The sequence below is a fragment of the Balaenoptera ricei genome, chromosome 11 (assembly GCF_028023285.1).
Source record: "Balaenoptera ricei isolate mBalRic1 chromosome 11, mBalRic1.hap2, whole genome shotgun sequence".
NCBI classification, from domain to species: Eukaryota; Metazoa; Chordata; class Mammalia; order Artiodactyla; family Balaenopteridae; genus Balaenoptera; species Balaenoptera ricei.
In genome coordinates this window covers 8,831,586-8,844,760 of record NC_082649.1, presented here as the reverse complement: position 1 = coordinate 8,844,760, position 13,175 = coordinate 8,831,586, and the positions used below count along the sequence as shown (strand labels likewise).

At 44.1% G+C, this 13,175-nt stretch overlaps 1 protein-coding gene across 1 annotated transcript in view; it reads left to right on the top strand.

Annotated features, from left to right (window-relative positions):
* NEDD9 (neural precursor cell expressed, developmentally down-regulated 9) overlaps positions 1–13,175 on the top strand; it is a 292,795-nt gene that overhangs the window by 147,078 nt on the left and 132,542 nt on the right. The window contains exon 6 of the mRNA XM_059937922.1: positions 6,221–6,335. The gene's annotated coding sequence lies outside the window, so the exon portion shown is untranslated. The remainder of the gene's footprint in view (positions 1–6,220; positions 6,336–13,175) is intronic.

Below are 13,175 nucleotides of genomic sequence, written 5' to 3'. Positions count from 1 at the left end.
CTTAGGGCAAAGCACACGTAAAAAAGACCCTCAAATGGTGCTCACTGCTACCAAGATTTTCTGTTTTAATCTTACATCTTTCATCCTAAATGCTCATGAAAGACATGTTGCTTTTGGTTCAAACTTGGGCCAGTGACAAAGCTTTTCATGTTTGTTGACCCAATAATCAGCCATTGCACTCAAAGACTTAGAGTGGATCAGTTTAAAAACAGCTATCAGTGCATCTGAACTACAGCTCCCAACCCCATAAGCCTGGGCTTGCTGCTGCCACAGGGAAACTCCCACTTCTTCCCAGGGGGGTACTGTGTTTCTCAGCCTGTTTAGCACTAACATGTAAAAGCTGCTTGTGTCAAACATGGGTAAATGGCAAACTCACTTAGGAGATTAGCTCACCTCTATTCCACAGCGGGAGTGGCCAAATGAGATAAACCCCAAAGACTTATGGCAAGACGGGTCTAGTGTCCCGTTTTGGAGAACGGCACAGGGGTCCTTATGGGAAGGAGATGGAGCCCCTCTCTGTGCTTATCTCAAGAGATTAGCTTTAAACCCCGTAGTTTTCTCCAGTCAAGAATTCATTATGGAACTGTCATTTTTTATTTAAACATCTTTGAGCTCTTTATTTCTGCAGCCCTTGGCATTGAGATTAAAGGCTCTTAAATCACTCCTCCCCACCAACTACTACACTGTATTAAATAATTGCCATAGAATGAATGTTTGTCCCCCACCCCCCATTCATATATTGAAACCTAATCCTCAACGTGATGGTGTTAGGAAGTGTGCCTTTGAGAGGTGATTAGGTCATGAGGGTGGAGCCCTCATGCATGGGATTAGTGCTCCTTTAAGAGAGCCCAGAGAGCCCCCTTGTTCCTTATGCCACGTGAGGACACAGCAAGAAGATGGCTGTCTAGGAAACAGGAAGAGGGCTCTCAGCAGATAACAAATCTCCTGATGCCTGGATCTTGGAATTTCCAGCCTCCGGGGCCGTGAGAAATCAATGTCTGTTTATAAGCCACCCAGTCTATGGTGTTTTTATTGTAGCAGCCTGAACAGACTAAGACAGAAATTGCTACTGAGAAGTGGGGTGCGGCTGTAACAAATACTGTAAAACGTGGAGGCATTGGGTAGTGAGGATAATGGGTAGGGGCTGGAAGAATTTTTACTATGCTAGAAAAATCCTACATTGAGATAAATGGACCATTAAGGGTGATTCTGGTGAGAGCTCAGAAAGCAAAGAGAACTGTAGAGACGGCCTCAGTCTTCTTAGAGAATACCTAAGTAATCATGAAAAGAATGTTGGTAGAAGTATGGACAGAAAAGCCATTCTGAGAGGTCTCAGAGGAAAATGAGGAACATGCTATTGGAAACTGGAGGAAAGACCATCCTTGTAACAAACTGGCAAAGGACTTGGCTGAATTGTGTTTGTGCTTTAGTGTTTAGTGGAAGGTGGAACTAGTGGGTGATGAAATTGGATATGTAACTGAAGCTATTTCTAAGAAAAGTGCAGAAGGTACAGCTTGGCTCTTCCCAACCGCTTATAGCAAAATTTGAGGGGAGAGAAAAAACTTAAAGATGGAATTAAGCAAAAAGAAAGCAGAGCTTCAAGATCTGGAAGATTCTCAGCCTGTCCATATGGCAAAAAATGAGATCATGAAGAGTATGGCCAAGCAACTATTTACTAAGGAGCTGAATATGACTCAGCCATCTCAAGCCAAGTGTTGTTCTTCAAGGCTATGGAAGAATGACCCTGAAGGCAATTCAGAGGCCATCACACACCACTCCTATCACAGGCCAGAGTGCAAGGGCCTAGGGAGCAGAGTAATTTCAAAGGGTGGGACCAGCTTTCTGGGTCAGGTGAGGCAAGATGCCCCTGCAGTGCTTCAGGTGTGGGTCCCTGCAAGGAGGTTCTCCAGCTTGGGCTGCATCCAGTGGAACCATGGCATGGATAGGGCCCCCTGGGGGAGCCACAAGGGCCCAGAAGAGAACCACGGTGTGGCAGAGCCCTAGCAGAGAGCCACTAACGGGCTGTCCCACTGACACATGCGGTGACATTGCCACCCCAGTGGGCCTGGAAGGGAGAGCACTAAGCCAAAGAGGAGTGTTCTCAAGCCTTGAGTTTTAATGCTGTTTATCCTGTTAGGTTTTGGACTTACTTGGAACCTGACATCCCTTTCTTGTTTCCTATTTCTCCATAGGAATGGGAAGGTCTATCCTATGCCTGTCCTACCTTTGTATTTTAGAAGCACATAGCTTGTCTGGTTTCAGGGATTCACAGTTGGAGAGGAATGTGCCACGGGACGACTCACACTTTGAATCTTGCCCATATCCGATTTAGATGATATTTAGATGAGACCTTGGACTTTAGACTTTTGAACTGCTGCTGAAAGAAATTAAGACTTTGAGAGCGATTGGGATGGAATGAAGGCATTTTGTATGCAAAAAGGATATGAATTTCAGGGGGACAGGGACAGAATGCTGTAGGCTGAGTGTTTGTGTCCCCACAACATTCATACATTGAAACCTAATCCCCAGTGTGATGGTGTTTGGAGGTAGGGCCTTTGGAAAGTTGTTAGGTCATGAGAGTGGAGCCCTCATGAATGTGATTAACGCCCTTGTAAGAGACAGCCCAGAGAGCTCTCTTGTCCCTTCCTCCATGTGAGACATGTGGATATAGGATGTCTATAAACCAGGAAGTGAGCCCTCAGACACCAGATCTGCTGGTGCCTTGATCTTGGACTTCCCAGCCTCTGGAACTATGAGAAATAAATTTCTGCTGTTTATAAACACGCAGTCCATGGTATTTTGTTTATAGTAACCTGAATGGACTAAGACAGAAATACTTCCTTTTACTGTCCTAAATTTACCTACCTTCCCCTCTGCTCCCCTCTCACCCCTGCCATGTTCAGACAAACTAGCGATCTGTGAAAAAGTCAAAGTTTGCAATTCTGTCTTCTTTCATCATGTATCTCTCTCACCTTGTGTCTTTCTAGACAGAAGAATTCTCATCTTTTTAGCTCTCCTTGTATCACAGTTCCCAGTCCCTGTCATAATTTTGGTGGACTTACTCTTTCTGTTCAATCTCCATTGTTCCCCTGGGGAATGACCAAAATCTATGCCCCCAGGACCTCCAGTTTGAGCCCTATAGAACATTTAGGAAGAGAGGACTTGTGTTTGGTTTGGTTTAGTTATTATTCTTTCCCCATCTCAAGAAACATGGGTAGATGTAGCTTACCAAGTGAGGTTGGTGACGTCCTTCTCTAGAAAATTTTAAAGTTGAGTACACAATATTTCATTGAGGAAAATTTGTACAATACGCTAGCTATTCAATGAACTACAAAGACTGTAAGCCCTACAACTAAGACCCTAAAGCAGAGCTAGATTAAGAAGGAGGCACTTATGTGCTTAGAAGACCCTAAAGCAGAGCTAGATTAAGAAGGAGGCACTTATGTGCTTAGGGCACCAGCAGAAATCACAACCATACAGCTTTGACGAGCTTATCCAAAATTTCATAATCAGATCAAAGGGAAAAACCATTTTGTGTTTTGTGGTTTATTACTGCTTTTATTTGGGCTACATAAGGGAGGGAGCCCCATAATACCTTAGTGGTTGGAGACTTGGCCTAAAAGCCAAAGGCAGGCGGAGAAGGAGCTGGAAACAGGTTCGCCTTTGTGACACACTTGGTCTCTTCTGCCTCCCTTTGGCTCTAGTCTTCACAGAACATATATCTGAGTGGGAATTGTGAGTACAGTGGTTCTGCTTCCATGGGTTCTGCTTCCGGTTTCTCTTCCACGGGTTCCCCCCCTCCCCGCCAACCGTGTTCCAGTTTCCCTGGCATCCTCTTCCTCCAGTTCCACAGACCAACCCTATTACACTATTTTACATAAGGGACTTGATCATCTGTGGATTTCAGTATTCGTGGAGGATCCTAGAACCCACGCCCAGCGGATACTAAGGGGCGACTGTATTTGGCTTCTGTTCTCAGCAGAGCTTATGTGATGAAATTAGGCACAGGTGGCCTTTGCTACCTCTAGCACATGTCACCACCCCCTCAGCTTTCCTCTAGATGCCGCCCCCAAGCCCCCCATCTCATGGTGGCCTCTCCTTCACTTCAGGGCCCCCCAAACATTTTTCAGATCCATTAGTCATATTAAATTAGTATCGGTTCTTGATAAATTAAAGGTCCTCTCCCTCCCAGGGTAATATGCCAATAGGGGTCAAAGTCTTAGCTAAAGAAGGAGTGTCTAGCTGTGGAATTCTAATTATAAGCCGGTGGAGTAGATAACCCGCCAGGGCAGGCTATTCCACTGCTTCTAAGCTCCCATTATATGGACCTGCATTGTCCAAAACAGTAGTCACTAGCTGAATGGGATGATTAACATTTAATTAATTAAAAGTAAATAACATAAAAAATTTGGTTCCTTAGTCACACTGACCACATTTCAAGTGCTGAAGAGCCTCATGTGTCTCCCAGCTAATGTACTGGCCAGCACAGATACTAAACATTTCCATTATCACAGAAAGTTCCATCACAGTGCAAGTTCAGATAATTACTTTCTTGGCCTATGCAGAGGTGGTCCACCCTTACCCCAGCGCAGGGTTTCTCAGTGTGGGCACTACTGACGTTTTGGACTGCATCCTTCTTTGTTGTGGGGGATTGTCTTGTGCATTGTAGGATGTTTGGAAGCATATCTGACATCCATCCCCTATGTGCTGGTAACACCTCCCATCCAGCTGTGATCATCAGAAATGTCTCTAGGGACCTCCCTGGCGGTCCAGGGGTTTAGAAATGTCTCTAGGGACCTCCCTGGCGGTCCAGTGGTTAAGACTCCACGCTTCCACTGCAGAGGGCACGGGCTCGATCCCTGGTTGCAGAACTAAGATCCCACATGCCACGTAGCGTGGCCCAAAAAAGAAAAAAATGTCTCTAGACATTACCAAACGTCCCCCACAGGACAAAACTGCTCCCAGTTGAGAACCACTGCAGTAAAGCTGGCTGACACTTTGGGGGTCATAGAGGACATGTGTAAGCACACTTGTGAGCAAGATAGGCTCAGGGAGTTGTGAGCGCTTAGAGCACAGGGACACTGCAGGGGGCAAGCCATGCACATTTCACATGCTCTTGAAACATTACAGATGAGAAGAATTTCAGAGTGACATTTATAGCCCAGAAAGATATTCTTCCCCTGGTCTTGAGAATTCCCTTGATGCTAAATTGTCATGTATGTCAAAGCTCTACAGAACTGCAGGGAGGGCTGTAAATCAAAGGAAGGCAGAGAAAAGGCCCAGGGGGCAGATTGTGGGGTGAGTAAACTTATCCCAGCACGGGTGAACGGGGTTGCCTCCACTTCACTCTGAGATTTCCAGCCTGATGTGCTAAGCCCCCTGTTCCCAAAGTGGCCATTCGTGCACTAAATGGCCATAACTGCCTCATCAGCAGCTTGTCAGCTGTAAATTCTAATCCCAGGCCGGGTCTCTCTTCCCAGGACCAAAGTCATGAGGGTGTTTGCCCTTGCACAGGTCTTTGACGTGTGCTAGGCCACATTTGTATATTTGTCTGAGGGCCCTCTCAAGAGCTTAGCGCTTCCCTCTGACCCAGGCGAGGCTTTATGTGCTGTGCATTCCTCCTGACCATGACGTCATGCTTGTACCTCGCCATTGGAGATTGAATCCAAAGACCGGAGGACTTAAAAGCCTTAAACAAGCAAATGTTTTCCATTATTTAAGATGTTAAGGAAGCCAAATTCTGAAATATTTATGGCCACAGCGTCCTTTGTGGGTCGTCAGTGACTTCTTCCCTTTCAGGAGGCATCTTATGGAGAAGGAGGCCTGGCCTTCTCCCCCTGGGGCCACTAACTCACGGCAAAGCTGAGTCAACCGTTCCATGGGAAGACTGGTGAAAAGTTCATTCGCCACACACTTCTAGCTGCAATGAATGAAACCAAACTCAGGAGAAGTCCAAGTTTACCACAGAAGGCAAAGCAGAGACCAGGGACCGCCCTGTTGCCTGCATACATGCATTTTAGATTTAGCTCAAGTTGTTTTTTCTGTTTTCAGGGACGATGTCAATCATCTCATAAGCAAATGAAAACAATGATTCAACAATTCTGTAAACATTGAGAGAAAAAAGAAACCGCCCCACAAAATACTTTGTGTACTTCAGACTAGGGTGGGGATGAGTTACACGGTGCCTTCGGTGTCACCTCTGCTCTTTCCTTTTATTCAGGGCCTGTCAGAACCAAGTGGCTCCCTCTGGAAGTTCTGCCCAATGCTCCGGCACCATAGCAAGCCGTCCAGTGTGATCTGAGCCCTCTTAAGAGGGTCTAAGTTATTCTTTACAGGTAAGACTTAAAAGCCCATTCTTTTATTCAGTGTTTCTTGGTGGGGATGCTTTTAACATTTGGGGTGGAATGACTCTTTGCTATGCGAGTGTCTCTGGCTTATCGCAGGGCATTTAGCACCCCCAACTTCTGGGCACAAAATGCTAGTGGTGTCTACCTTCCGTCATTGTCACAACCAACCATCCCCTAACGCTCATTTCCCAATAGCACTTGGTGGGCAGCACTGCCCCACTGAGCACGTTGCAAGTGTGCTGCTGTAGAATCTAGAATGTTTGCACTACCCATGGAGCATTTAGGTAGCCAACGTATCCTTTATTTATTTCGCCAGCTGATTCTGCAGACCTCAGAACTGAGATCCACTTTGCCCGATCTACAGAGGGGTTTTGACCATTGCATTTCTTCCCCTAGAGTGAGATAGTATGGGGTAGGGGTGGGGGAGACAGGAGAAGAGAATGACCAGCTGCTCAGTTATTCCATGCCTGCTCCCTGTTGATCTCCTAAGGTTGTAAATACACTCTAGGAGAACTCCCCTGGGTGTGGAGCAAGAGGCCTTAAGTTGGGAGGAAACATGAGGAAAACATGGAGATTGAAGTTGAAGAGGGGGTCCTTCATGGAAAAAGGCTGGGAAGATTGTAGGTTGTCTCTTTCGTGAAAAGAAGTTGAGGCTCAGAGATGCTAAGTGACTTGCTAAAGCTTAGACAGCTAGTTAGTGTCCTGGAACTACGGTGACCATGCCATACCAGGACAGTCCCCACTAGTGCCTGCTGTCCCAGCAGAATTATCAGCAGTAATCTCTCTCAACCTCACAGGAGTCGCAATTTGGATAATAAATTTTATGATCACCCTACCTAAAACCTAAGTCTCTCTAACCATCAGTTCATCACTTTTCCCACTATACAACCCTTCCTCTTTCTCTTTTTTTGTGGTTCTCAAAACTTTTCCTCCTAGTTGAGTCCATTTCTCATGTTTTCATAACTTCGTCATCCTCAAAGTTTGGGTGGCTATAAATGACAACTCCAAGTCCAGATTGCCTGAACTATGGGGCCGTTGGTTCCTAAGTGGACGAGGAAGCAAGACACCCCAGAAACAGGATCACTTGGGCCGCAGGCAAGTCCTCAGCCTTGACCAAGCCTTAGAAAGCCACCCAAGTGCCCCACATCCTCAGTGCCCAAGGCTGGAGGTGGGTGGGGGACGAGGAATCTGGTGAACATCTGTGATTTTATTTTTAATGAATCCAAGATGAATTGAAAAGAAATGCAGTGTGAAACACCACCCATTAGGCTATGAAAGTCCAGTATGCCCAGATGATTCAAGTATGGTGTTCATATTCTTTGGTAATACTTTGAAATCCTTTGTGAACAATAAAAGTTAACTATAAGCAAGAAAGTGCTTCTCATAACAAAATAAAATCCCTTTTCCTTGTCTGTCCCATGGGGTGAAAAATACCAGTGTCGTTAATGGGTATATCAGTACCACCCTCAAGAATTTCTTTGTGTCGTAAACACACAATGCAATTTTGGTAGAGTCCCCCAGCAAGCTATAATCATGAGCTGGGAGGAGGCTGGTTCTGTGGCTGTGCTTGGTTTCTTTATTGCTGTTAATTTGCAACAGAACTAAATACCTGTGTAACGAGACCTTCTGATACCAACGCTCAGTGGACTTGGGAAAAACTGGTTAAAATGAAAATTGGTTCCATATAGAGTTGGGAGAGTAAAATGGCTTCTTTTTACCGTAAGGAATTTTGCTATTCTGATTTTTTTTAACACCTTTATTTGAGTATAATTGCTTTCCAATGGTGTGTTAATTTCTGCTTTATAACAAAGTGAATCAGCTATACATATACATATATCCCCATATCTCCTCCCTCTTGCGTCTCCCTCCCCACCTCCCTATCCCACCCCTCTAGGTGGTCACAAGGCACCGAGCTGATCTCCCTGTGCTATGCAGCTGCTTCCCACTAGCTATCTATTTTACATTTGGTAGTGTATATAAGTCCATGCCACTCTCTCACTTGGTCCCGGCTTCCCCTTCCCCCTCCCTGTGTCCTCAAGTCCATTCTCTACGTCTGCATCTTTAGTCCTGTCCTGCCCCTAAGTCCTTCAGAACCATTTTTTTTTTAGTTTCCATATATATGCGTTAGCATACGGTATTTATTTTTCTCTTTCTGACTTACTTCACTCTGTATGACAGACTCTAGGTCCATCCACCTCACTATAAATAACTCAATTTCGTTTCTTTTTATGGCTGAGTAATATTCCATTGTATATATGTGCCACATCTTTTTTATGCATTCATCTGTTGATGGACACTTAGGTTGCTTCCACGTCCTAGCTGTTGTAAATAGAGCTGCAATGAACATTGTGGTACATGACTCTTTTTGAATTATGGTTTTCTCAGGGTATATGCCCAGTAGTGGGATTGCTGGGTCATATGGTATTTCTATTTTCAGGTTTTTAAGGAACCTCCATACTGTTCTCCATAGTGGCTGTATCAATTTACATTCCCACCAACAGTGCAAGAGGGTTCCCTTTTCTCCACACCCTCTCCAGCATTTATTGTTTGTAGATTTTCTGATGATGCCCATTCTAACTGGTGTGAGGTGGTACCTCATTGTAGTTTTGATTTGCATTTCTCTAATAATTAGTGATGTTGAGCAGCTTTTCATGTGCTTCGTGGCCGTCTGTATGTCTTCTTTGGAGAAATGTCTATTTAGGTCTTCTGCCCATTTTTGGATTGGGGTGTTTGTTTCTTTAATATTGAGCTGAATGAGCTGTTTATATATTTTGGAGATTAATCCTTTGTCCGTTGATTCGTTTGCAAATATTTTCTCCCATTCTGAGGGTTGTCTTTTGGTCTTGTTTATGGTTTCCTTTGCTGTGCAAAAGCTTTTAAGTTTCATTAGGACCCATTTGTTTATTTTTGTTTTTATTTCCATTTCTCTAGGAGGTGGGTCAAAAAGGATCTTGCTGTGATTTATGTCATAGAGTGTCTGCCTGTGTTTTCCTCTAAGAGTTTTATAGTATCTGGCCTTACATTTAGGTCTTTAATCCATTTTGAGTTTATTTTTGTGTATGGTGTTAGGAAGTGTTCTAATTTCATTCTTTTACATGTAGCTGTCCAGTTTTCCCAGCACCACTTATTGAAGAGTCTGTCTTTTCCCCATTGTATATTCTTGCCTCCTTTATCAAAGATAAGGTGACCATATGTGTGTGGGTTTATCGGGTTTATCTCTGGGCTTTCTATCCTGTTCCATTGATCTATATTTCTGTTTTTGTGCCAGTACCATACTGTCTTGATTACTGCAGCTTTGTAGTATAGTCCAAAGTCAGGGAGCCTGATTCCTCCAGCTCCGTTTTTCTTTCTCAAGATTGCTTTGTCTGTTAGGGGTCTTTTGTGTTTCCATAAAAATTGTGAAAATTTTTGTTCTAGTTCTGTGAAAAATGCCACTGGTAGTTTGATAGGGATTGCACTGAATCTGTAGATTGCTTTGGGTAGTATGGTCATTTTCACAATGTTGATTCTTCCAATCCAAGAACATGGTATATCTCTCCATCTGTTGGTATCTTCTTTAATTTCTTTCATCAGTGTCTTATAGTTTTCTGCATACAGGTCTTTTGTCTCCTTAGGTAGGTTTATTCCTAGGTATTTTATTCTTTTTGTTGCAATGGTAAATGGGATTGTTTCCTTAATTTCTCTTTCAGATTTTCCATCATTAGTGTATAGGAATGCAAGAGACTTCTGTGCATTAATTTTGTATCCTGCTACTTTACCAAATTCATTGATTAGCTCTAGTAGTTTTCTGGTAGCATCTTTAGGATTCTCTATGTATAGTATCATGTCATCTGCAAACAGTGACAGTTTTACTTCTTCTTTTCCGATTTGGATTCCTTTTATTTCTTTTTTGTCTCTGATTGCTGTGGCTAAAACTTCCAAAACTATGTTGAATAATAGTGGTGGGAGTGGACAACCTTGTCTTATTCCTGATCTTAGAGGAAATGGTTTCAGTTTTTCACCATTGAGAACAATGTTGGCTGTGGGTTTGTCATATATGGCCTTTATTATGTTGAGTTAAGTTCCCTCTGTGCCTACTTTCTGGAGGGTTTTTAATCATAAATGGGTGTTGAATTTTGTCAAAAGCTTTTTCTGCATCTATTGAGATGATCATATGGTTTTTCTCCTTCAATTTGTTAATATGGTTTATCACATTGATTGATTTGCATATATGGAAAAATCCTTACATTCCTGGGATAAACCCCACTTGATCATGGTGTATGATCCTTTTAATGTGCTGTTGGATTCTGTTTGCTAGTATTTTGTTGAGGATTTTTGCATCTATGTTCATCAGTGATACTGGTCTGTAGTTTTCTTTCTTTGAGACATCTTTGTCTGGTTTTGGTATCAGGGTGATGGTGGCCTCGTAGAATGAGCTTGGGAGTGTTCCCTCCCTCTGCTATATTTTGGAAGAGTTTGAGAAGGATGGGTGTTAGCTCTTCTCTAAATGTTTGGTAGAATTCTCCTGTGAAGCCATCTGGTCCTGGGCTTTTGTTTGTTGGAAGATTTTTAATCACAGTCTCAATTTCAATGCTTGAGATTGGTCTGTTTATATTTTCTATTTCTTCCTGGTTCAGTCTCGGAAGGTTGTGCTGTTCTGTTTAATTAAGAGGCCGTTGTACAGACAAGTCTGCCTTCTAATGAGCTCTCTTCCTGACCACCTTGGAAATATCTATTCACCAACTTCATTTATTCCGTGGTGAACAGCACAGGCTCTGGTGCTATTTGACTCTGTCCTATGGCTAGGGAGGCTGTGTGATCTTAGGCAAGATCTTACTTAACCTTCCTTGGCCTCAGTTCCCCCAACGGTAAAACAAGGATACTAATGCCCACCTTATAGATCCTAATCATGTTGCTGTGAAGAGGGAAGACAATAATGCATGTGAAGTGCTCAGTGTAGGGCCTGGTTCATATAGCTGCCATTATGGTTATTTAATCAAATGCTTCTGAGATCAGTAATATAACAAGTGTTGCACCAGGTTGTGAGGCTTCAAAAATGAATAAGATATGGGGCTTCCCTGGTGGCGCCGTGGTTAAGGTTCTGCCTGCCAATGCAGGGGACACGGGTTCGAGCCCTGGTCCGGGAGGATCCCACGTGCTGCGGAGCAACTAAGCCTGTGCACCACAACTACTGAGCCTGCGCTCTAGAGCCCGCGTGCCTAGAGCCCATGATCCGCAGCAAGAGAAGCCACCGCAATGAGAAGCCCACGCACTGCAGCAGAGAGTAGCCCCCTCTCGCCGCAACTAGAGACAGCCTGCTCACAGCAATGAAGACCCAACGCAGCCAATAAATTAATTAATTAATTTTTTAATTTAAAAATAAATAAATTTTTTAAAAAAGAATAAGATAAAGATTCTGACTTGAAGCCCTTACATTCTAAGGGGCCATGGCACCCATACGTGCAAATACTTACGTGGGGCTCTGAGGCGGCAATGGGCAAGAGAGCCTGTTGACGTTGTGTTGAGCTTTGAAGCATGGATAAAAATTCTCCGGGCAGAGAAGGTGAAAGGGCTTTCCAGGATTGTTCAGGATAAGTAACCATGTACCTGGATGAGTGGAAAAAGATGGTACGACTTTTGTTTTGGTTCCAGACCAATTTTTTACAGAATAGATTATGACTCATTTAAACAGGTAAAACAAAGCCTTCTGTTTGTACATTTTATTCTCTTTTCCCCCAGCAAAGCAAGCAGAGCTGGGGACACTGTGACGTCAGGAGGCTTGTTAGGTAAATAGAGCACATTTCCCTGAGGTCGGAGCCGTCCGCTCTTCTCTCACTGGGGTCTTGGCCCAGACCTGCCCAGAACATTGCCTGCAGTAGAGTGACCCATGGTGGAGCCCGCCCTCCAAAGTACTCTCCAAATTCCCTCTGACCTGCATGGAAAGATGTTTGAATAAAACGTTTCACTGTAAACCTTCAAACTCAACGTTTCTAGAAGACTCCTTTGGGAATGTCCATGGCGTTGGGCTTCCTGCCATCTACCATTGACACCTCACAAAAAGTGGCCCTGGCAGAGACAGATCACAGAACTGAGGAGGACGGGTGAGTTCGTCCACAGACCCTTGAATGCTTCAGCTGGCTGGGGCCCAGATTTCCGGAGGTATGGACATGGCGTTTCAGGTCAAATGAAAGTGGTCGTTTCAGAACTCTCCCCAGGAAAAACTGGTAAGGAGTGAGGAAGTGGGACCATGGAAAGGCACACTGCCAAGAGCAGGAAAGGAAAGGCACACTGCCAAGAGCGAAGTTGGATAGAAGGTGACTTGGATCAAACCCACAGGGGAGCTTGGAGCTGGTCCAGGCCACGTGACAAGGCTGTCTTGAAGGGACAACACAGGAGCTGGGGTTTTTATACCTCCCATTCCATCGGTCATTGGTTCAGTGCTGCTCCCAGGGGACTTCACTTCCTGGGCACTGCCTGTGCACACAGGCTAATAGATTCCTATAGCCTCACAACAATCCACTGTGGCTGTAGGAAGAAGACCATACAGGCAGGACCCGGTGCAAAATGAAAATCTGGGAGCCCTTTTTTAAAAAGCAGGGAAAAGGTGCCAAATAAAAGGTACTAAAATAAAAGCTTTTTCCTTTCTTCCAGAGTCTCTCTCTTGGCCTGTCATCGTTTCTTTTGTTGTTGTTGTTTTTTTTTTAATGCCACTATTGAATGCCACTCTAAGTGAAGGAAAATTTAAATTTTAAATCATTAGCATAAATTTTACCCCTTTCATTTCAATATTGTGCGATGCCTGTTTTACATGCAAATATAAGAGCATTTAACGAGTATGCTAATCACCAA